At 31.7% G+C, this 24,608-nt stretch overlaps 2 long non-coding RNA genes and 1 pseudogene across 2 annotated transcripts; all 3 read left to right on the top strand.

Annotated features, from left to right (window-relative positions):
• Nucleotides 1–8,235: 8,235 nt before the first annotated feature.
• On the top strand, nt 8,236–10,864 carry LOC107903009 (uncharacterized). Its single transcript, XR_001685671.2, has 3 exons — nt 8,236–8,535; nt 10,076–10,147; nt 10,612–10,864. It is a non-coding gene; the product is annotated as an uncharacterized lncRNA (long non-coding RNA).
• Nucleotides 10,865–13,070: 2,206 nt separating this feature from the next.
• LOC121217365 (uncharacterized) lies at nt 13,071–13,945 on the top strand. The gene is made up of 2 exons (XR_005913459.1): nt 13,071–13,375; nt 13,454–13,945. It is a non-coding gene; the product is annotated as an uncharacterized lncRNA (long non-coding RNA).
• A 4,347-nt stretch (nt 13,946–18,292) lies between these two features.
• Nucleotides 18,293–24,326, top strand: LOC107902446 (inositol transporter 4-like; annotated as a pseudogene).
• The last annotated feature ends 282 nt before the right edge of the window (nt 24,327–24,608 follow it).

The following is a 24,608-nucleotide window of genomic DNA, read 5'->3' as shown; positions in this document are numbered from 1 at the left end:
CCGAAGAGTTTCGAGCTAATGTAAATGATGATTCTGAGATAGTAGAGTTTTGGCTTGAAAATACCATTAGAGTGTTGGATGAATTATCTTGTACTTCAGAATAAAGTCTCAAATGTGCTATCTCATTATTGAGATTGTTAGTGGGAATCCTTGAAATTAAAGAGTTAATGGTACTAGTTGAAGGAGCTATCAAGGCTGAAGAATTGAGCAAAGAGAAAAGAAAGGTGGAAAGTGAAGTGAGAGATGCAAGAAAAAGATCAATGGGAAAGTCATTTCAGTCTCAAGCAAAGAAGTCTAGAGAAATGAATACTCAATTGAATGTTTCTAGTGTGAATTTTCAAAGAGATTGAGCAAGACAATGTTCAAGTTCTAAAGCTCAAGTGACCTCTATGGCAAGTGTAGGTAGTGTTAAACCTACTAAATTGAAATGTCAACATTGTGGAAAACGACATTTGGGAGAATGTTATTTAATCAGCCGAGCATGTTTTAATTATGGATCTCAAGATCATTTTGTGAAAGATTGTCTAGAAAGAGAAGAGATAGAAAAGTTTCAGAATGTGAAATCGAGCAGTGTGACTACTAGAGGAAGACCACCAAGAAATGTGGGGACTGGAACTAGTGGTAAAGGTGTAACAAAAGACACCACCGTAAGATCTGAAGTGAGAGCTCCAACGAGAGCTTATGCCATCCAAGCTAGAGAGGAAGCATCTTCCCCTAATGTGATCACTGGTATATTTTCTTTTTATGACACTAATGTTCTTGCATTGATTGATCCTGGTTCTACTCACTCGTATGTATGCATAAATTTAGTGTCTGATAAGAATTTGTGTGTTGAATTGACTGAGTATGTGGTTAAAGTGTCGAATCCTTTAGGCAAACATGTGATAGTTGATAAAATATGTAAATATTGTCCTTTGATGATACAACATCATTGTTTCCCTGCCAACTTGATATTGTTACCATTTGATGAATTTGACGTTATTTTGGGAATGGATTGGTTGACATTAAATAAGGCTAAGATAGATTGTGGTCAGAAAATTATTGAGTTGAAGTGTAGTAGCAGTGAAGTTCTTCGGGTTGAAACAGATAAGTCAAATGTGATGCCAATTGTGATTTCTGCCATGTCTGCTCAGAAATGTTTAAAAAATCGTTGTGAAGCATATCTTGCTTATGTGATGAATACAAAAGTGTTTTAAATGAAGATCGAATCAGTACCGGTGGTATGTGAATATTTAGATGTGTTTTCGGAAGAGTTACCAGGTTTGCCTCCGGTTAGGGAAGTGGAATTTGGTATTGAAGTAATGCCCGGTACTGCTCCAATATCAGATGCTCCCTACAGAATGGCACCAACTGATCTGAAAAAGTTAAAAGTGCAATTACAAGAGTTGACTGATAAAGGATTTGTGAGACCAAGTTACTCTCCGTGGGGTGCTCCCGTGCTATTTGTGAAGAAAAAAGATGGGACATTGAGATTGTGTATTGATTATCGTCAACTTAACAAAGTGACAGTGAAGAATAAGTATCCATTGCCCCGAATAGATGACTTGTTTGATCAGTTAAAGGATGCAACAGTGTTTTCCAAAATTGATTTAAGATCCGGATATCACCAATTGAGGGTTAAAGAGTCAGATGTGTCAAAGACTGCTTTCAGAACCCGGTATGGCCACTATGAGTTTCTTGTAATGCCTTTCGGTCTGACTAATGCTCCAGCTATTTTTATGGATTTGATGAATCTGATTTTTCGGCCCTATTTGGATAAATTTGTTGTGGTGTTTATAGATGATATACTTATTTATTCCCGAAATGAAGCTAAGCATGCCGAACATTTAAGAATTGTGCTACAGACTCTGCGAGAAAAGAAATTGTTTGCTAAATTTAGCAAGAGTAAATTTTGGCTCAGTGAAGTTGGATTTTTGGGACATATTATCTCGGGAGATGGTATCCGAGTGGATCCGAATAAAATATCGGTAATAGTTGAATGGAAGCCTCCAAGAAATGTGTAACAGCCCGAATTTGGGGATAGTTGGAATAGTGGTTTCGGGGCCACAAATGCGACGAGAAAAAAATTTATTTTTATTATATTTTTATGGTCTATGATTTCACAAAATGATTTCGTGAAATTTTTGTTCGAAAATTTTGACGTTTAGGCACTCAATTTAGTCAAAAGGACTAAATTGTAAAAAGTGCAAAAGTTGAGTTCTATATGTTAGAGGTGTCCTATTGTTATGAAATTTTAAATTGAAGGTCTTTATATGGTAATTAGACCATTGGTTAAGTTGGTGGACAAAAATGGGTATGGTTAGGCATGTTTCCAAAGTTTTTCACTAAGGGCATTTTGGTCCGAAAATTGCATGGAAAAACCATGGCTAGGATTTTTCAGGCTTTCAAGCTCGATTTTAAGTTCATTCTATCCCCGTTTTTAATGATTTTTACGTTTTTGAAATCCTCGTAACAAGATTTACCTATTTTTACCATTGTTTTGAACTAGGGTTTGTGTTTAAAAATTTAACCATGAATGATATGCATGTATTTTGATGTTTTATGGAATAATATGAATATTTGGAGTGTGATAAACGGTCTGTATTAAGTAATTTTCGATGAAAATGCCTAAAATGATTAATTTGTAAAAGTTATAAAATATATCACAAGTGTGTGAATAAGTGAGTATTGTGGACTCCTATAGTTATGAAAATGGTTCAGCTAGGCCTAAAATGCAAGGAAATTGAATAAAAATTATTTTACGAGCCTAGGGGAAAAATCATAATTTTGTGAAACTTTAGGGGCAAAAACATAATTTTGCTAAAGTATGATTTTTGGACTGGAATGAATAGTGTGAAGGTTATATAAGTTAAATGTATTGTTATAAGTCAAGAAAGACAAGAAATTGAAATTGATCGATAAAAAGAAAGTGAGAAAAAGTGAAAAATTCCCGAATGAACCTTTGGAATAAAAAGGGATACGAATGAAGTGACAGAAATGATTACATGTGTGGCACGAATTGTGTGTAGGCCACTATGTAAAAGTGAAAGTGATGGTCACGTGTGTAGTACTATGTGCAGGCTACTACATGTATCGGATGGTAATGGTCACATGTGTAGTAATATGTGCAGGCTACTATGTGAACCGAACATCATTGATTAGTAAGGTGGTTGCTATGTGCTGATTCCACCAGACATCATTGATTAATAAGGTGGTTACTATGTGCTGAATCAACCGAGTATCTGTTATTATTCCGAAGTGTTCATTGGGAAATTGACTAAGTGAAATTGAATAATGAATATAGGTGTGGAATTGAATTGAATATCGACTTAGAAATGGAAAACTGAATTTTGAATTGAATTCTGATTGAAAGTGAAAAAGTGAAATTATGAAAGAGTACATTTAGCAATAAAACAGTTTAGACAGCAACAGTTATGTGACTTTGAAAAATCACCAAAAATGTTGTAGATTGAATTAGAGGCTGAATAATATATGAAATTGAAGCTGAATGAGTTTATTTTCACATAAAAAAAAACAGAGCAAGAAAAAGAGTTATATATTTTGAGATATTTGAAGTTTAGTTAGGCAGAGTCAGAATGAGTTCGGAATCCCATATTCTGACTTTGGAAATTTTTCAAAAATTGTATAAAAACAATTATGGGATAAAGTTTATTTGTTTAGAATACTCACTGAATCTATTTTCAATAGAAATAAACTGAAGTAATCTCTGAATTCTGTACAATGAGATAATTAATTTTTAGTGAAGAGAGGTCAGAACTGTCGAGCAGTGAAATAGGGGAAAATTTAAAGAATAAACTTTACTATTTGGCTAAATTAAAAATTATAAAAATTTTATGATAAGAGTATATGTGAATCTAGTTTTAGGGAAAAAATTACAGATCTTAATTAGGAGTTCTTTAGCTCTAGGTAAAAATAATTTAGTGACTCTGACTCGAATAGACAACTTTGAATATACATGTGAGTGAATAATGAAATTGTAGTTAATGTTGTTTAAGTGTGTTATACACATTAAGGATGTGGAATGGAGAGGAGGAGGAGGAAAATTGGAAGAAAATATGAATGATTTGTGTATAATTGGCGATATGCTCGATTATAATCAATAAACGATTGAAAAGAAATGATGTTTATAATTGTGCATTATTAGTTATAGTTAAAGTTCATGTGAGAAAATAAAGTTTCATAGTATGTGTATGTGGTATACTTGGTATATGATTTGGTATGTAGCAATGTCAGAAATGGTTTATGAATTAACTCATGTTGACAAGTTTGATACATAAATAAATGTGGTGCTTATCCATGCTTATAATGCTTATACTATAAGTTTATTTAGCTAGCATGTTTGGTGTGTATGCTTAGGCTTTGGCCAAGTGGCTAGATTATGCCACATTAAATTCATAAAATTATGCATTGAGATGATAAATGTCTAGATGGAAATATACTTGTGATCATAAAAGGGTGGTAAAGTTTAAAGTTTGTAATCTTTATTAAATTGGTTTATCATGTGGTTAGTCTTCAAAAAGACTAGCTTGCGACTATGGTTGAGTGTAATGCTTATATCTTGTGTGATATGCATAGGAAACGGGAGTGGAAAGGAAAGGAAATACTAGGTTCATGCTTGAAGTGTAAAATGATGCAAAAAGGGGACGTTAAGTTAAATGATAAATATGTATTAGTATTGAACTTAATGAAATTGAATTGTACGTGAATTAAATGGAAATTGCAAATGATATGATGTGAATTAAATGAATTATTGTGGTATTGAAATGTATATTGGATTGAGAAATTGAATTGAATCGTGAATATGAGAATCGTGAATTAAATAAAAAGTGAAATAAAGTGTTGAATTGCATGAGTATGTATTGGGTCTTAGAAACCCTATTTGTTACAAATATAGTATTTTGACGTTATAACGTGAAGACTTATAAAAGCATGTTAAAAATTTGAAGAGTTTAAATTTGAATGAAATATTATAACTCGGTTTAACATGTTTATAAGTGTATGTGTTATGGTAATGCCTCGTACCCTATTCCAGCGTCGAATACGGGTAAGGGGTGTTACAATGTGACATCGCTAGATTAAGTCATAACGTTTAGACCGGATTTGGGGTGTTACAAAATGTATCTGAAGTTAGGAGTTTTTTGGGCTTAGCCGGATATTATCGTCGATTCGTAGAAGGTTTTTCGATGATAGCTTCACCGATAACAAAACTGTTGCAAAAAGATGTTAAGTTCGAATGGACCGAGGAGTGTCAACAAAGTTTTGAGAAATTAAAGAAGTGTTTAACTGAGGCACCAGTGTTAGTGCAACCCGAGTCAGGAAAAGAATTTGTTGTTTATAGTGACACGTCGTTGAATGGGCTCGGATGTGTATTGATGCAAGAAGGAAAAGTGGTAGCGTATGCTTCTCGACAATTGAAACCGCATGAACGAAATTATCCTACTCATGATTTAGAGTTGGCTGCTATTGTCTTTGCTTTGAAGATTTGGCACCATTATTAATATGGTGAGAAATGTCGTGTTTATACGGATCATAAAAGTTTGAAATATGTTATGACACAAAAAGATCTGAATTTGCGGCAATGAAGATGGTTGGAATTGTTGAAAAATTATGAACTTGTGATAGATTATTATCCGGGAAAAGCCAATATAGTTGTTGATGCTTTGAGCAGAAAGTCTCTCTTTGCTTTGAGGGCTTTGAATACGAGATCAACATTGTCTGAGGATGGATCATTGTTTGCAGAGTTAAAAGCTAGACTATAACACCCCCTAACCCGAAACCGTTGCTGGAACAGGGTTACGAGGCATTACCGGACCTATCAGACAACTTACGAATAATTCACAATTAAAATAACATTCATAGTATAATTTAATAACAAAATCCATATAAAGGACTCTCAAAGCCCAAAACATATATATAAAAAAAGGAACTTGTTCGAATATTCCAATTTTTTTTTTTAATTTTTGAAAAATTTCGACAGCATTTCTGCTTATTTTTACATAAAACCCCCTGCAAATTTAAAACCAAAAACAACCAATACCAATGTTTCAATCAAAGATTTTATTCCTTAGAACACTACTAAATCATGCTAAATAAATTGATTTACTACTTTAATTATAAAGGTTTAAGTTAATATAAAAAACAAACTAATTCATATCTTTCATTCCATTTCAAGATTTAATACTAAGTTTACTAATTTATAACTTTAAACTATATTTATCATCAAAAAAGATCGTAACCATTTACTTACAACCAAGATCATTTAACATTTATATTTACATTTATATATACAACTCGTGGACAATCACCTAGTACATGCCACTTAAAAAAAAGGAAGAAATACATCACCAATATTTTCTTGTTGGAGTTTCTGGATGCTGAACTGGACTTTGAACTCTAATGACCTGCGCACGGAAATAACCGTACGCTGAGTATTTCATACTCAGTGGTATTACTATAAATTAAACTATTTAATAATAATAAAATTTCAAACATCGACCATAATCTTTATAAATCACTTAAACTAAATATACATATTTATATATCACTTCATAAGTCTTAAATTCATATATATATTTTACATACTAATTCAATTCATAATTTAACTCATACATTCTTTCTCGTACTTTTCAATAGTGCCAAATCAATCAATTTCATTTTTAAATTTTCATTTCAATTATTTACCCTATTAACAATGTTCGGACTCTGACAAATACACGGATTTCACCCAAACACACCAGAACATCCAACCTAAACACACCCGGAATAATATAAATCCTCCATAACATACCAATATATCATATCCTCCCAAACACACCAGTAAGGCATTAGATGCCTCTTCGGATAAACCGAAGCATATAATAACAGAATCATCTTCTCGGCTGAACTACAAATCTCCTCATCATATCACAAATCCTATGACATGCCATTTGTATCCAATCTAGTCCGATAAGTTAATAGGGTATTATTTTACTTTTCCAATTTCGAATTCATTTCCACAACAATTTCAAATATTCAAACAATTCAAAACATCTATTATTTCAATTCACATATAATTCAATATTCACACATATTCTTATTTAATTTAAAATGTTATTACTTACCTTACTTTAAATGTTCCATGATTACAATTTCAATAGAGCATTTAGTAAATAGTTTAAGTTATAGTAATACAAACCCGGAATACGCGTTTACTCTTAAACGATTTTTTCTTTTCATTTGGATGTCGATGCCTCGTTTTCCTTGTTAGCTACGAAAATAATAATTATTTTCACTATTAATTATAGCATTAAAATAACAATAATAATTAAATTTTATTCAATTCCTACTTATTCCCAATTTAATTTTAACTAAGCTTACTTACTTTTCTAACTTAATTCATACTTCTTTTCCACTTAATTTCTTACTATATTTAACTCAACTATTCAATATTCATAATTAAACCCTAATTTAAGGCTTTTTATAACTTAATCTCAACTATGTAAAACTTATAACTTAGTTTACAATTCAATCCTTTTATCTATTCTAACTAGAAATTCTATCAACTAAACCCCTAATTTAACAACTTGTTCAAAATGAATCATGTTCAAAAACCTATGAACTTCCATAACCTCCACTTAATTTCAACAAAACTTTTTTTAAAGCTTCTAAAACATCAAAATTAAGAGAAAAGGGCTAAATTTAGCTTACCAATTAAACTTGAAGCTTTAAAATCTGAATTTTCCCTTTTTTCTTTTCTTTCCCTTTTTCTTCCCCTGTTTTCGTCTCTTTCTCTGTTTCTTTTCTGTTCTTCCTTTGTTTCTTTTTCTTTTATTTTACTTACTTTACTTTATTTCTTTTATTTTAACTAATAATATTAATAATATATTATTATAAAAAAATCTTTTACTTATTATTTAAGCATATATTTATTTATGTTACAAGTGTACCTATATAATTATTACTATTACACTTGTCTTTAATCTTTACCATACATTTTTCATCTATTTAGTTTATATAATATAATATAATATAATATAATATAATTAATATATAATAAAATAATATATATATAAAACATAAAAATCTAAGATTTTTATCACTTATGCTGCCTCATTTCCTGTTAATGGCTTAATTGCCATTTTAATCCTTTTTATTTTCTATTAGGGTCTGTTTGATTGACGAAAATGATTTTCCAGAAAATCATTTCCAACTTTTTAGGTGTTTGTTTGACGGAAAAGATTTTCCATTTGGAAAATCAACTCCAAAACACGGGTAAAATGCCTTACAATTTAGGGAAAATGTCTTCCCCTTTCAATTTCCGTAAGACGTTTTACTGGTTTTCCTCTCTATCGATTTTTTCGGTCCCTCCTTCTTCATTCCTTCATTTCTGTTAGAAAACTCCATTCTCATCTTTTTCCAGTAATTCCCCACTCTCCTCCTTCATTCCTTCATTCCTCTCTGTCGATTATCACCGTGGTTTTCTGTGGGCTCGAACTCGTATTGGAACCTGGACGAACAGATATCGCAGCTGCTGCAGTGCAAGCCTTTATCGGAGCGGTAGGTAATGGATCTGTTTCGAATTTCTTCATTTGCGGTTTGATCCATTTTTTGTTTAGTATTTTCTCTGTATGGGGTCAGATCTATTTTTTTGCCACCGATCCATTTTTGTTTAGGAAGGAAATTTCTTCATTTTGACATGTGCTGTCCTAGTTTTGTTATTTTACAGTAATAAATTACAAGACATGGACTGAAATTGATTTTCCTCTTACACCATTTTCGAATGCCTAGTATCCTTCTGTCTGAATTTCCCTTTTCAAATGTAGGTGTTTTTGTGGTTTTCCTTTGCCCCACACATATAGATACAAGATTATGATCCTTCAAATCCTTCAAATTGTAAGGAAAAATGAAATAGTGATAAGATCTTTGTTGAATTATGTTTTTGTTCCACTTTCTTTCACTGATATTGATTCGTTTGTTTGTTCGTTTGTTTGAAAATGTGTCACTTATTTTCACTGATATTGATCCATTTTGTTCGTTCATTTTCTCGTATGCTAACCATATTCAATTGACTAAAGAATTGGTTTTTGAGACTAGAAATTAATAGCCTCAAAATGTTCTTAGAGGGTAGAAATTAATAGCCTGAATAATAGAACGCTCTCTGTTAAAGAGCGAGGTGCTGTAATTTGAGTTTTACTGAGATTTCTTTGCATATTTCCATCAACTTCATGTAAAAATGAAAAGGTTTCATCAATTTAATCTAAAACTACGCCCCTACCATTTATATTTCAACAGATATATATATATTGACATACTAATTAGTTTATTTAGCATAGGAGATTTGCAAGGAAGTTGATATTTATTGACATACTAATTAATAACACACTAAAAAAGAGAGTCAAGAAGCTTGATCAATAGGAGAAAGGAAGGGAAGAAAGAAACATAGTGACAGTGTTGTAGTCTCAAGTAACACGACTACCTTCATTTCCTCATAAACAAATTGCTGGTATATCTAAGAAGTTCTCCACTGCATCTCGATTTGAATCCGACCGTTCTTAGAGTCGATCGGATGATACCTTTCATTGATTCTTCTGTTATTCACAACATCAGCTAGGCTTATAGTAACATAACCCAAAGATTCCTGGTCATACATGTAAACAAGTATTATTATTCGAGTACACAAAACATGTATTTATATTTCAAATAGACAATGAGAAAATAAGCCTGTTATGCACCTTGGGATGCAGTAGCCCTATCCTAGAGGATGTACTAAACGCTTCGATGTGAATTTTATCATTCGTGGGTGGTTCATCCACCATAAACTGAAATTCTTCTTTCCATCTCGGATCTCTGCTTTTCTTTAGACGTTGTGTTGTCGAAATTCAAGCAGGCACAAATAAGATTCATAGTCAATAAAGCATACTGAAAATTGCCAGTTTTAAATATCAACTACCAATGTTTGGTTACAATTTGAACATATATGCCCTGGCATGTACATCAAATATTTCTAAGATTTTAAATGGGTGCATCAACTGTTGCAGCTAATGTTCTTGCTGACAAGGTTCTAATTTCTTTCTATGCTTGACCTCCAACCATACAGTTCTTGCTGCCCTAGCCCCTACCTCAGCATTCTTACTCCTGTTAGTGGCCTTGGTTGATATTTTCATAAGAGGTTAGTGTTGAGCGACTTTGGAATGTTTTATTTCTTGATTCTGGTCTGCTAATGGCATGGCATTTATAGTTGTTATATGTTTGTGGTGTGCTTGATATATGATTTGGTATAATATGCATTTGTGGTTGTTATAAATTATTTGCAAAATGGCAGTGATGAACTGTTATATTTGGTTGATGGTAGGTTACATATGTGCCTATGTCATGAATTTTGGTAATTTTGGCATGATTTAGCATCCGAATATGGACTGATTGTCAAGTGAGCAATGTATGATTAATGTATGAATTGGGATATGTGTCTTTCTCTAGTTAGCACTTACTGATTTGTTAGTATTTGTTAGCACTTAATGATCTGTTAGTATTTGATGCTAGAGAAAAGGGGTGATGAATGTTCATTACGTATATCTAGCATGTTTGACTACAAAGGAAGGTCCTTAAGTAACATCGATTCCTCTGTTTCATCAGAATGAGCTCTTTCGCTTGTGTTTCATCAGAATGTTCATTCGATATCTGGAATTTGAGTTTGCCATCCCCACATGGCTTTTGCCAACTTCCTTTGTTCAATCTGTTTCAATTTTTTGAGAATATTCTTAATTAAACATTTGAATGCTAAAGTTTGGTTTCAGTTAATCAGATGTTTTACGCACATTAAAAAGGTCTTGGATTGTTCTTTTCGTTGATATTGTTATAAACATTTGAATGCTTTTTTCATGCTGAAAATGGAGCAAACAAACTTATGCTGGACATTTGAGATTATGGCAATTATAGCAGTGCACTTAAACATTATTTATTTTTTATAAAAATTAATCAATTTTTAATTTAAAAAATTATAAAAAATAGAAATAAAAAAATTATAACATTGTTCCATTTTTTTTGTTTAAATTTCGAAATAAAAAAAGAAAACACACTTGATAGCAATTTATAATTTAATTTTTTATATTTTAAAAAAGAGGCATCACCATTTTTAATAATGTTTTTGCAATAAAAAATAATACTTACTGTTAATGTATATTTTTTATAAATAATATGTTAAATATTAAAGTATTGCACCTAATAATATATTGATTTTTAAATGAATTTCATTCAAATTTTCCATTCAAATTCTTGATTAAATATATAATGAGGGATTAATTAATTAATTATACATGAAAGATAACCTAATAATATATAACAATGTCTTGCAGCAATTGCAATTTCCTACAAGAAAACTCATTGGTCATGCTTTCATTTTCATATGCTTATCAAATATATTGAAGTATTGTATTAACCAAATCATTTATTGAAGTATTGTATTAATTATGACAATTAATTTGATATATATGTATGCATAGTCATGGTAACTTTATGTGATCTTATGAAAATCTTGCATCTTTTTTGTAGTGATCATATATTTGTGTGGCATAATTTTGTGTAGATGGATCGTAATCAACATCAAATGGCAATTTTCGGAGTCGTGGCTTCAGTTTTTGCTTTTGGGACTCTTTGGATTAAAAAATTAGAAACTAGGAATGAAATTGCTTCTCGCCCTCGTGTGGATCGAGATTATGAAAGAGAAAATTATATTAATAGTATTTTATATAGTGGTGATCAGCATTGTATTGATGTGATAAGGATGAGACCGATCGCCTTTTTTAATTTATGTGATATTCTTAGTAGGAATAATTTGTTACAATCATCTAAATCTGTCAATATTAGGGAGCAAGTAGTTATATTTTTACATATAATTGGACATAATGTAAGGTTTCGAGTGATTGGATCTAGATATTATAGATCAACTCAGACAGTTCACCATTACTTTAGGGTTGTATTGAGAGCTATTTTGAAATTGTATAGACTAGTTATTAGATTACCTGATGAGTCAACTCCTAGTGAAATTAGAAACAATCCAAGGTTTTATCCTTATTTTAAAGATTGTATTGGAGCATTAGATGAAACTCATATTCGTGCATCCGTTCCACTTAGCATGCAAGGAAGATTTTGTAGCCGTAAAGGGGGGACGACACAAAATGTATTGGCTGCCATTACATTTGATTTGAAATTTTCCTATGTTCTAGCTGGTTGGGAAGGTAGTGCACATGATTCTCGTATTTTAAGTGATGCACTTTCACGGCCAAGAGGATTAAGAATTTCGGAAGGTAATATTTATCACAAATAGTTCTAGTGAGCTCATAGTTTATTAGTATTAATTATGTATTGTAAAATTGTAGGTAAATATTATCTTGCTGATGCTGGATATGTCATCCGAATTAGATGTATTACCCCATATAGTGATGTCCGATATCATTTAAAAGAGTTTGGTGCTGAAGGGCTTGAAAATGCAAAGGAACTCTTTAATCTTCACCATTCATCATTACGGATCACTGTTGAACGTGTTTTTGGGATTTTGAAGAAACGGTTTCGTGTATTAGATGCTGAACCATTTTGGAATTTTCAAACTCAAGTAGATATAGTTTTGGCTTGTTGTATCATTCATAATCATATAATGGGAGTTGATCCTAGTGATTTACTTAATCAAGGATTATACGAGGCGTCTGAGTCTGATTCGATAATACAAACTCTCACGGAGTGAGAAGAAAGACAAGAAGCAAGAGAACGGTCTGCTAAGAGAGATGAAATTGCAGAAACTATGTGGACTGATTATATGGCTAGAAATATTAGGTAGATTTAGGGCTTAGGGTTATTGTTTCTATGTTATGTATGTTTTAGTATTAAAATTGTTTTTTTTTGTAAATGTTGGTTGGATAATGATATTGAAATTTTAGATTGTTGGATTTTGATATATGTCTTGAATTTGTTAGATATTGATTATGTTTTAACCTTGTTGGATATTGAATTTATTATTATGTTTTAAGGTTGTTGGATATTGAAATGATTGACAATGATAATTATTTAATGTAGAATGGGTAAGGGCAACAAAGAAGGGACCTCCAAGCAATTCAGGTGGACAAAACCGATGAAACATGTTTTCCTTGAAATTCTAGCAGAGGAGGCTCGAAAAGGAAATAAGCCTTCTAATACTTTCAAAGCAGTTTCTATTAATCGAGTTGTCGATGCCATTTCTGAAAGATTCCAAATCCAATGCGATGCGAAGCATGTGGAAAATCATTTGAGGACAGTAAAAAACTAGTGGCAGATTATATGCAAAATTCGAGGTGAAAGTGGTTTTGGATGGGATGATAACATGAAAATGATCACATGTGATAGAGCGACATATGATGCAGCAGGGATGGTAATATATGTATATATATGTTAAGTATATTTCAATTGTTTTTTACTTGTTATTCTAATTGTGTATAATATCCAGCAGGCATACAAGAAGTATGAACCATTTTTGAATAAAAGCATTGATCATTATGATGAAATGGCTTTGGTTGTTGGCAAAGATATGGCAACAGGGAGTTTTGCCAGAACATTTGCTGACATAGATTTGGATGATGGTAATGAAGATTCAATGAAGATTCAATACCTGTAGACTGCGACAATGAAGAGGTTGAAGAGGTAAGAACAAATGTATCTTCATCTGGCACATCCAAACATAAAAGAAAAAGTGTTCAAGAAAGTCTCGTTGATGAACAAATTAAATTTGTGGGTGAACAACTTGGCAAAATTGCTAATGCTTTGGAACAATTTACTGCCGATAAGACATCACAGCTTTACGAACAAGTGATATCGATGGAGGAAGAAGGATTTGATGATGACTTCTTGTGTTCTGTGTTTGATTATCTAGTGAGTCATGAATCTGAGGCCAAAACTTTTTTAGTTAAAAGTAAGAAGCATAAAAAAATTTGGCTTCAAAAATTTTCTCAAGGTTGAAGATATTGATACTTTTATGTGGTGTAATATTATGCACTTGGACAATATTGTTACTATGTGGTGTACTACTAATTATGTATGTGGATAATATTATTAATTTCTAGTACGCATTGTGGTTTTGAAGCAATTTATAATTATTCAATACTTGTTTTTTTAACACAATTACAAATAATTTATTTGATATTAGTTTTTTTCAATTTATAACGATTAATATTGTAGCTTAATAATTGAGTATTATTATAAATAAATCATTGCAATATATGTAAAAACAATTTAAAATATAAAAATTTATTAATATATATTAATATATGTAAAAACAACTTTTCCGGAAAATATTTTCAGGAAATCTGCCAAACAGCAGAAAATATTTTACACAGATTCAATCAAACACCAGAAAATATTTTCCAGTAAATCATTTTACAGAAAAGTAAAACATTTTCCAGAAATCATTTTACGGAAAACATTTTACTGGCAATCAAACGGACCCTTAATCTATAATTCAACTTTTACCCCTAATATGACTTAGTTTACTAAGACGAAGGCCCGATAATGTACTTTTCTGATGCTTGTAAATTTTGGGTCATTACATTTCACCCCCTTAATAAATTTCGTCCTCGAAATTTACCTGAGAAAAGATGCGGATATTGTGTTCTCATCGTCTCTTCCGGTTCCCAAGTCGCTTCTTCTACACTATGACTTCTCCATAAAACTTTTACTAAAGGAACCCTTTTGTTTCTTAATTCTTTCACTTCTCGAGCTAATATCTGAACCGGCTCTTCTACATAAGTCAAATCAGATTGAATTTCAACATCTTCAGTGGGAATAAATGAGAAGGATCCAATCTATATCTCTGAAGCATCGAAACATGAAAAACGTCGTGAATCCTTTGTAATTCTGGAGGTAAAGCCAATCGATAGGCAATCGGTCCGATTCTTTCAACTATTTCATACGACCCAATAAAACGTGGACTCAATTTACCTTTTCGGCCAAATCTTAAAATTTTCTTCCAAGGTGATACTTTGAGGAATACTTTATCACCAACTGAATATTCAATATCTCGTCGTTTCAAATCTGCATAAGATTTCTGTCTGTCGAATGCGGCTTTCAGTTTATCTTTAATCTTTTTAAAGCTACCTTACATGCCACGTTACTATAATTAGGGGTGAGCGTTCGATTGAATTGAATGAAAAAAATTTGAGTTAATTGAGTTGACGAATCCTATTTTATCATCCTAATTCGATTTGAAATTTTCTCGAATCGAGTCAAGTGAGATGAAATTCAAATCGAATATATTTGTTCGAGTTAAATTTTAAAAAATAACTTTGAGTCCTTGTAACTACTGTCACCCGTCGTAATCAAATTTGTTATTAACTTTCATCACCTCATAATTTATTTATTTATTAATATTTTATACACGAGTTAGCTTCTTTGCTTGCTTAGTTGCTTCAATTATCTTCTGATTCTTATCACTATATAATTTGAAATTTAAAAACATATTAAAGGTAAAATTGTGATTTTTTTAATAAAAGTTATTTTAAATATGAAAATGTGAAATTGATATCAACATAAAATTTTAACATAAATATTTTATGGCATCATTAATAATTCAATTTTAATATAAAGAATCAATATGATTACAATTCAATAATATAAATAGTAAAAAATGTGAATTTAATTTAATAATATAAATAGTAGGTATAAGTAAAATTATTACTATTTAGGTTTAGAGATTTTTTTTAGATGATTTTGATTTTTGATTTGGGGCAAAGGATGAGAAGTAAATGTTTAGGGGAGAAATAAAAAAGTTTTGGGGTAGATGGGGCTAGGATGTGAGGGGAGTAAAAGTTTTGGGAGGAAAATGAGAGGGATTAAAAGTTTTGGACAAAAATAAAAAGTTTTGATGGTTTTTAAGAAGTAAAGTTTTGGGAGAAAGTAAATTAGGAAGTAAAATTTTGGAGGGAAAATATTCAAAAAAAAATTTTTGGGGAAATGGATTTGGGGTAGATGGGGATAAGATGGGAGGGGAGTAAAAGTTTTGGAAAAAAGTGGAAAGGAGTAAAAGTTTTGGGGAAAAAGTAAAAAGGTTTCGAGTAAAAATGTAAAATATTATAGTTTGATATTCGGTTCATTTGAATTATTCAAGTTATTCAAATTCGAATTCGAAAACTCGACTCAATTCGAACTTGAAATTTGAAAAAGAATTTTGAGTTGACTCGAATAACTTGATTTGTTTAACTCGAAATTTAAAATTTGTTTTTAAATTTTTCGAATCGAATCGAATTTTACTCACCCCTAACTATAACATGTATGGACAACATGTACAACAACTTTTTGTTCACTTTGCTCCCATTTTTTTACCTCATTTTTGGAATAATATTTTATTTAAATGCTTTCTGAAGAAATTAAGAATAATTTTGGATTCATCTAAAACCAAAAAATTGCTCAAAAAAAAGGTAAAAGAAGAAGAAGAAGAAGAGGAAGAAGTTAATTTTAGGGTCTGTTTGATTGACAGAATTGATTTTCCGGAAAATCATTTCCAACTTTTCCAGCGTTTGATTGGCAGAAAACATTTTCCATTTGGAAAATGAACTCCAAAACAAGGGAAAATGGGTTACATTTTAGGGAAAATGTCTTACCCTTTCAATTTCCATAAGACATTTTCCGTGCTCTCCTCTCTATCGCCTCCTTCATTCCTTCCTTCATTTCCGATAGAAAATTGCTTCTGTTTATCGATTTTCCAGTAACTTATTTTTTTAATTATTCAATACTTTTTTTAACACAATTACAAATAATTTATTTGATATTAGTTTTTTTCAATTTATAACGATTAATATTGTAGCTTAATAATTGAGTATTATTATAAATAAATCATTGCAATATATGTAAAAATAATTTAAAATATAAAAATTTATTAATATATGTAAAAATAACTTTTTCAGAAAATATTTTCAGGAAATCTGCCAAACAGCAGAAAATATTTTACACAGATTCAATCAAACACCATAAAATATTTTCCAGTAAATCCCTTTACAGAAAAGTAAAACATTTTCCAGAAATCATTTTACGGAAAACATTTTACTGGCAATCAAACAGACCTTTAGTGTATGTGGTCTGCTGTTTACAATATTATTTAGCCGCTATTCAACTCTAAATAAATTAATAAAATAAGAACTTATAACTAATTAATTTGTATAGATAACAAAAGGATATTTTTATAATAAAAAAATCCATAAACCCTATAGGCCAATTTTGGTTAAAAAACCTCTCAGGTCAGACTTTGATACCATTATTGAAATTTACTAATGCTTCTGAAACTTAAAATTTTATTTCAAATCTATTTTATCCGATTTTTCCCATCTACAATATATATATATATATAAAATTTGAAGAAATTTACACATTAAACAAGTCTTCTTACAATTTCTTTTTTTTTTTGTAAATGCTCAATTTATGGTATGATAGCTGATGATACAAATGAGGTTTAGGAAACTTTATTTATAATTGATTTGGCTTCACATATACGATAGAGATCAATATACACTAATGGCTAAAACTTCTAAGTAACCTTAGAAAATTTGACATATCTCGAAGGAACAAAATCACACCTTCTTAAAGAAACAACTTGAAATGCTTGTTTATAAATCATTATATTTGATTAGAGTAATAAAAACCAAGTTGTGAGGGTGAACTCATTTATTGGACTCAAAAGGTTAACCAACTTTTTTGTTTTTGAAATTATTTTTTATTAATTTTTTAGAGTCAAAGAAAACTTGTTACACTTATATCTAGCCAAGCTAAAAATAGTTTAACTGAAGCTATTTTTAATTAAGTCCAAATTCATTGAATCATTTTCAAATTATTTTTAACTAATCTAATCTATTTAACTTTGCGCATTTTAGTCGGTAAAACTCCTATATATATCATGACTCATTTTCACTTTCAAGCACCTCAAAAATATCTATCATTCTCATCTCACTCCTTTTCTCCCCATTTTGATTTTGTTGAATATTTTTTGTTACAATCTATTGTTAGATTATTGTTTTCCAGTCTTATAACAAAAGAGCTTGTCAAATCTTAGGGATACATTATACAACAAAATATCCTTAAAAACAGTGTCTAACATACCTTAAACTATTCGACTATTATTCTTGATTCATTAAATTGATTAATACTTACAATTGTAAACCATATTTTTTATACCAATATATATTTTTAAAAATCCATCATATAAAAAAAAACTTAACCAAAATTACCCACATAATTAAAATATAAAAAAATCCAACGAATCAAACAAACCCTAATGTGATAATCTTTAAACGAGAAACTTACTTAGAAAAGCATCCAATAAAAAAACTTAATAATTAAAATAATAAGGTTATCCCTTAGAAGCATCCTTTTGTGATGAACAGAACAAAAAAGAATGATTATTCAGTAGCCATAGCGCCAAACTTTTCGCCCCATAGTTGAGCATCGGGTCCGATGGATTTGCATATATCTGCATTTCACTTTGAGAAGAGGATCCAATCAAAGCGAAGACGTAAAGGAACCATGGAACCAAACACTAGAATTTTCAGGGTTTCGTTTTGCTCCACTACCTAAAGTTGCTATTCGGGAAAATAATTATGCTCCCTAATACTATAATTGTATTATTGACTAATGCTTTTTCATTGTGGTCCATAATTTTCAGCATCAAAATAAATGCTTCAATCATATGATTAATCTAATTTTGCTCAAGTGAAATGAATATATATAAATCACTGAGTTGAAAGAAATATATATTAATACGAAAAACGTTCATGCTCCATATACAATTTATGCTGCTGATATTTTGGCAACTAATAAGAACATCCAACTTTGTTGTTGTTGTTGTTTCTCTGCAGGTGCTTCTTTTGAACATATCATCAACTTTCACAGCAGAGGAACTTTCCAGTTTGCAGAAATTGTGAAAAAAAAATGGTAGAAGGTGGTAATATATCAAAACCAGACAAGACAGAGTTCACTCAATGTTGGAAAACATGATGGAAAACTCCATAAATTATGAGGCTTGCATTGTCAGCTGGTATTGGAGGCCTCTTATTTGGTTATGACACAGGTAAGATGAGGTCTTCTTCTATATGATGAATGATAAATGCGTTCGAAGTTTTATGTATTTCAAAAAATTATGCAAGTCACACACATTCTTCACATAAACCTACCAAGATGATGTTTGTAGAAGCCCAAATTTGCCGGGCCCATACCAACAAAATAACCCAAACAATAAACCCGAAGCCCAACTACCCCAGCCCATTAACCTAAGCTCAGCAAACCTAATCCCACTAACCCTAGCCACCTACCCCCCACTTACCCACTTGCCCACTTGCGCCGAACACCACCATGCCACTGTCGGCCATGGCCACCTGCAAGAAGCCAAGTAGAAATAAACAAATAGAAAATAAACATTTGTAATCGGTTATAAAAAACCGAAAATCTCACCATTATAGAGGGGGGAATTTTTTTATTTTTTGCTATGAAAACAAAAGATTTTCTTTCAATATTAACAGATTCAATACAAGAACCATTCGAAAATATATATACAATCAGGGGCTCTAACACCAAATCGGAGAATCAAATCTAAAACCTGAGGTGACTCTTTCTTTTTTTTTCTTTACTGTTTTGAGTTTATTTTTACATAAAAATACTAAAAAATATTAAAACATAAAAACATATGCATTATTAAGCAAAAAAAAAAGAAAAAAAAATATTTTTTACCTTTTCCGGCCACCGCGTGCGGTGGCAGGCGCCGGCGCCGGCGAGCCTCCGGTGGCCGTCCGGTGACCGGCCCCCCTGGCCGGATTCCCCTTCCCCCCTCCCTTCTCTCTCCCTTCTCTCTTCCCTCTCTCTCTTCTTTTTTTTCTTTCCCTCTCCCCAAATGATTTTTTTTGGCTATTTTAGGCCTTTATATAGCCCTCCAAAACGACGTCGTTTTGGGGGCTACACTTAAGCCTCAAAACGACGTCGTTTTGACCATTGCCCGACCCATCCGACCCGACCCGCTAGAGGATCCGCGTGTTTTCGTTTGAATGGGATATTTATGTGCGCAGTCCTTCCACTTTTTCAAGATTTTACAATTAAGTCATTTTTCTTGTTTCCAATTTGGCCCCATAATTTCTCGCGCTTTTCGATTTAGTCCCCGCTAATGTGCTGTGTTTTAATGGAATGGAATAATTGTTATTTCGGTCCCCCTATGTTTGGTGCGCGCTCAAATAAGCCCATTTCTCTTCATTTCCTTTCACATTTGCCCCAGAACTTTGTTTTTAATTCAATTTTAGTCCTTTTTTCGTTTATTTTTATATCTTTATTAAATATCCTTGTTATTTTTATTAGTATTATTAGTATTACTATTATTATTATTATGTATTAGTATATATTTTTATTATGTACGCGTATACATGTATATATATTTTCATATTTAATATTTTTATTTCATTTTTTTCTAATATTTTATTATAATTTATATATATATACATATACATATTCTTTATTTATTTTAAGTATATATTTTTTATATTTCATATTTTCTACAGGCATATATATACTTATATATTTACATATTTTAATTCATATACTTATAAATGTATGTACATACTTACGTTATTTTATTTTATAATATACATATTTATATTTTTTTGTCTTTATGTAATATATATACATACATGAGCATGTTATTTATATATATGTAATTATGTTTTCATATTTTATAATTCTTGTACATACACATATATATATATGTATAGACATACATATTTTCATTATATATATATACCTACATAGTTTTTTTTTGTATTTTAAATCTTTTAAAATTCATACATGCATTTTTAAAACTTTTATAATTTTATTCATTTCTTTATTATTATTATTGTTTTACTTTATGTTTATCTATTTATTTATGTGTCCATTATTATTTTTTTAAAAATGTTTTAGTTTTTTTTTATTTTGTTTATTTACTTGTTATTGTATATAATTGATTTTTTATATATTTATTTTTGTTATCTTCGCTCGTATTATTTTTACTCGCATTATCGTAATTGTTATTCCGTCACATCAATTTTTACCCGAATTCGTAAAAAAGGAAAATTTTGGAAACAAAAGCAATACTCGATACTTGGGATCTTCGAGAGAATTGGGCCCTAACGTGCTGGGTTCTAATTTTCTGTTGAATCTAAATGCTCGAGAATGCTCTTTAATAAAAAACATAAATAAAAACTCATTATCGGGATTTCAATATGTTGTGTCCTAACGCATTGGATATGACACGTGGTTTTCTCGATATGAGGATTTTTCGAAAGTAAAGGCAATATTCCGTATTTAGAAAATTCGAAAAATCGTGCCCTAACTTACTGAGATTCGATTTTTCTCGTTGATTTTAAGTAATCGAATATCCTTTTAAAATTAAAATAAATGAGGTTTAAATAAAAAATAAAAGGAAAGCTTACTCTCAAAAAATACAAGGTGTCGTGTCCTAACTTACTGGATGTGACATCTTGTTAATTCGAGATAAGAAGGCATTTTTCATTTTGACTTATCCAAGTAATTTTTTTTTAAAAAAAAATAACGCAATATAAAGAAGGATCTTATTTTTAAATTCTTTTCGAGTTTTTAATTTTCGACATAAAGACATTAAATAATCAACTAAGGTACCAATTTTGGGCGTGTCGAGGGTGCTAATCCTTCCTCGTGCGTAACCGACTCCCGAACCTTTTTTTTCTGAATTTCGTAGACCAAAATCGTTGTTTTCATAAAATTAAATCATTTATTAAAAACAACCACTTTTTGAGGTGACCCGATCACACCTCATCAAAAAAGGGATTGGTGGCGACTCCCGTTTTCATTCTTTTTTTCAAAATCCAAGTCGACCCCGTTTTCATCAAAAAATTGGTGTCAACAATGTTTATATATTATTGTTTTACTTTGGATTTTAAAAAGCTAAAATAGGAGGATTAGTATGGGCGCACGAGCCTGAACCCGAAAGCTTAGTTTAGTTCAAACGGATCGATTATCTTCCCTGCCGTGATGATAAGTGCGGTTCGGTTTTACTTCTCTCAAAAGCTTGTCTTTCAAATGCTCTTCAGTTTCTCAAAAGCTTCTCTTTTAAACGCTCTCTGGTTTTTCAAAAGCTTTTCTTTCTAATGCTCTTCTTTGGTTTCTCAAAAACTTCTTTTTCTAACGTTCTTTGATTTTTCAAAAGTTTCTTTCTATGATTTAAGTTGAGTATTTAACTGGTTTGTTCTTTTTTGTTCCCTGTTCTTCTATCGGCTAACAAAAAAGTTTGTTTAATACATATCAAGCTATTCAACTCGTGTTCTTGGTCAGTTAAATTGATGAATATTTTTCAGCAAAATGTCAGTTTAATTTGTAAATGTTGTTGAATTTCAGGAGTGATTTCGGGTGCCCTGCTTTATATCCGTGAGGACTTCGAACAAGTCGACCGAAAAACATGGTTACAGGTTACATACTCTTCATTGCTTCACTTACCTGAAAAAACAAAAGCATTGCTGGTTTACTTGCTGATTAAATGTTCTATTATGTGCTGATTGTCAGGAGCTCATACTGAGTATGGCTGTAGCTGGTGCTATCGGTGGTGCAGCAATTGGAGGATGGATAAGCGACAGGTTTGGCCGGAAAAGATCAATTTTGCTTGCCGATGTACTATTTGCTGTGGGCGCCTTAGTTATGGCATTTGCTCCAGCACCAGTAATGATTATTCTTGGAAGGATTTTAGTGGGTTTAGGGGTCGGAATGACTTCAATGACCGCACCTCTTTATATTTCCGAAGCTTCTCCTGCTCGTATTGGAGGCGCATTAGTTAGTACTAACGGTTTGCTCATTACAGGAGGACAGTTTCTGTCTTACCTTATCAATCTGGCCTTCACTAAGGTAAATGTTACAATCACTAGAATCAGAAAATTATATTTCCTTGTCAATTGAAGTTCAGGTACATTGGAAGGTTTGATGAGCAACATGCAATCTTTGTTCCAGACAAGTTGGACCTGGCGTTGGATGCTCGGGATCGCAGCGGTTCCAGCACTCTTTCAATTGATCTTGATGCTGTCACTTCCCGAGTCCCCTAGATGGCTTTACAGACACGTTACAACGTTGCTCTTATATGCAATCTTGAAACTTATGTTGTATGCATTGTTGGTATGTTTCGATTCACATTATAACATTTTGTTGTTGTTCAGAACAAGGAGGAAGAGGCCAGATCCATCTTAGAGAAAATATTTCCGGCTAACGAAGTTGATGATGAGATGAATGCCTTGAAACTCTCCGTCGAAGCGGAAAAAGCCGATGAGCATGCCATTGGTGACAACCTGATACAGAAGCTGAAGGGTGCTTTAAGCAATGTTGTAGTCCGAAGAGGACTCTATGCTGGTATAACGGTTCAAGTGGCTCATCAGTTTGCAGGATTTGCTTCAAACGAGACAGCATTGGCACTTTCGTTGATCACCTCCGGTCTTAATGCCGTTGGCTCAATCGTCAGTATGGTTTTCGTTGACAGATATGGTAGGAGAAGGTTGATGCTTGTTTCCATGGTTGGTATCATCCTTTACCTCGTGTCGTTATCGATAATATTCCTCGAAGCTGCCAGTCATGCTCCGAAAGTCAACCAACTTGACACCAATTCCATACCCAACACTACATGTTGTAGCTATATATCAACCCCGAAGCCTTCATCAGGGAACTGCATGTCCTGCTTGAAAGCCGGTTGCGGATTCTGCTCGAATACAGCAAACGAGGCAAACATAGATTCCATTTTCAGCCATTGACATGATCCATTTTACATCAGTGATTGATTTATTCATTTCATTGCGCAGTACTCGCCTGGAACATGCTGGAACTCACCACGAAACAAAGAGATTGGTGCCGTGGGACATGGTTCAAAGACGGTTGTCCAAGCGAATTCGGGTTCCTGGCGGTTGTTTTCCTAGGATTTTACATCCTTTCCTACTCACCAGGAATGGGAACTGTTCCATGGATTGTGAACTCGGAGATATATCCACTGAGGTACAGAGGCATTGGTGGGGATTTGGCGGCTGTTTCTAACTGGATATCCAATCTCATAGTTAGTTTGACATTCCTAAGCCTCACCAAAGCTCTTGGTTCGGCTGGCACATTCTTCTTATTTGGTGGGGTTTGCAGTGATTGGGTTTAGTTTCATTTATTGGCTTGTGCCTGAAACCAAAGGGTTGCCGATTGAGGAGGTGGAGAAGATGTGGTTATAAGCCGAAGCTCTTGAGGGCCAAGTCTAAGGATAAAACCCATCTATTTTGTCCAAAATAATATCCTTTTCGGCCCTTTCTTTATTTCTACATACATAACATAAGGTGGTTTAAATCTAATTATATATATTTCTGATTTTCTAAATAAAATATATAAAATGATAAAAATATCCTCAAAATAATTCAATTTATTTTGTAAAGTGAAGTTTTTTTTTATTTTTTTATTAAATTGATATTCGATTAACTCGTGACATCAATTTAATTAAAAGTTCATAATAAATATATAGATACACAAAAATATTTGAAAAAATAATGAATAAAAAAGTTAAATAATTCTTTTCAAAAGAAAGTTAAATAATTGTATATTGGAAAAGTATTTGATATATTATCAGT

This window comes from Gossypium hirsutum, chromosome D05, assembly GCF_007990345.1.
Source record: "Gossypium hirsutum isolate 1008001.06 chromosome D05, Gossypium_hirsutum_v2.1, whole genome shotgun sequence".
NCBI lineage: Eukaryota > Viridiplantae > Streptophyta > Magnoliopsida > Malvales > Malvaceae > Gossypium > Gossypium hirsutum.
The sequence above is the reverse complement of the archived record's forward strand: the minus strand, read 5'-3'. Positions and strand labels throughout refer to the sequence as shown.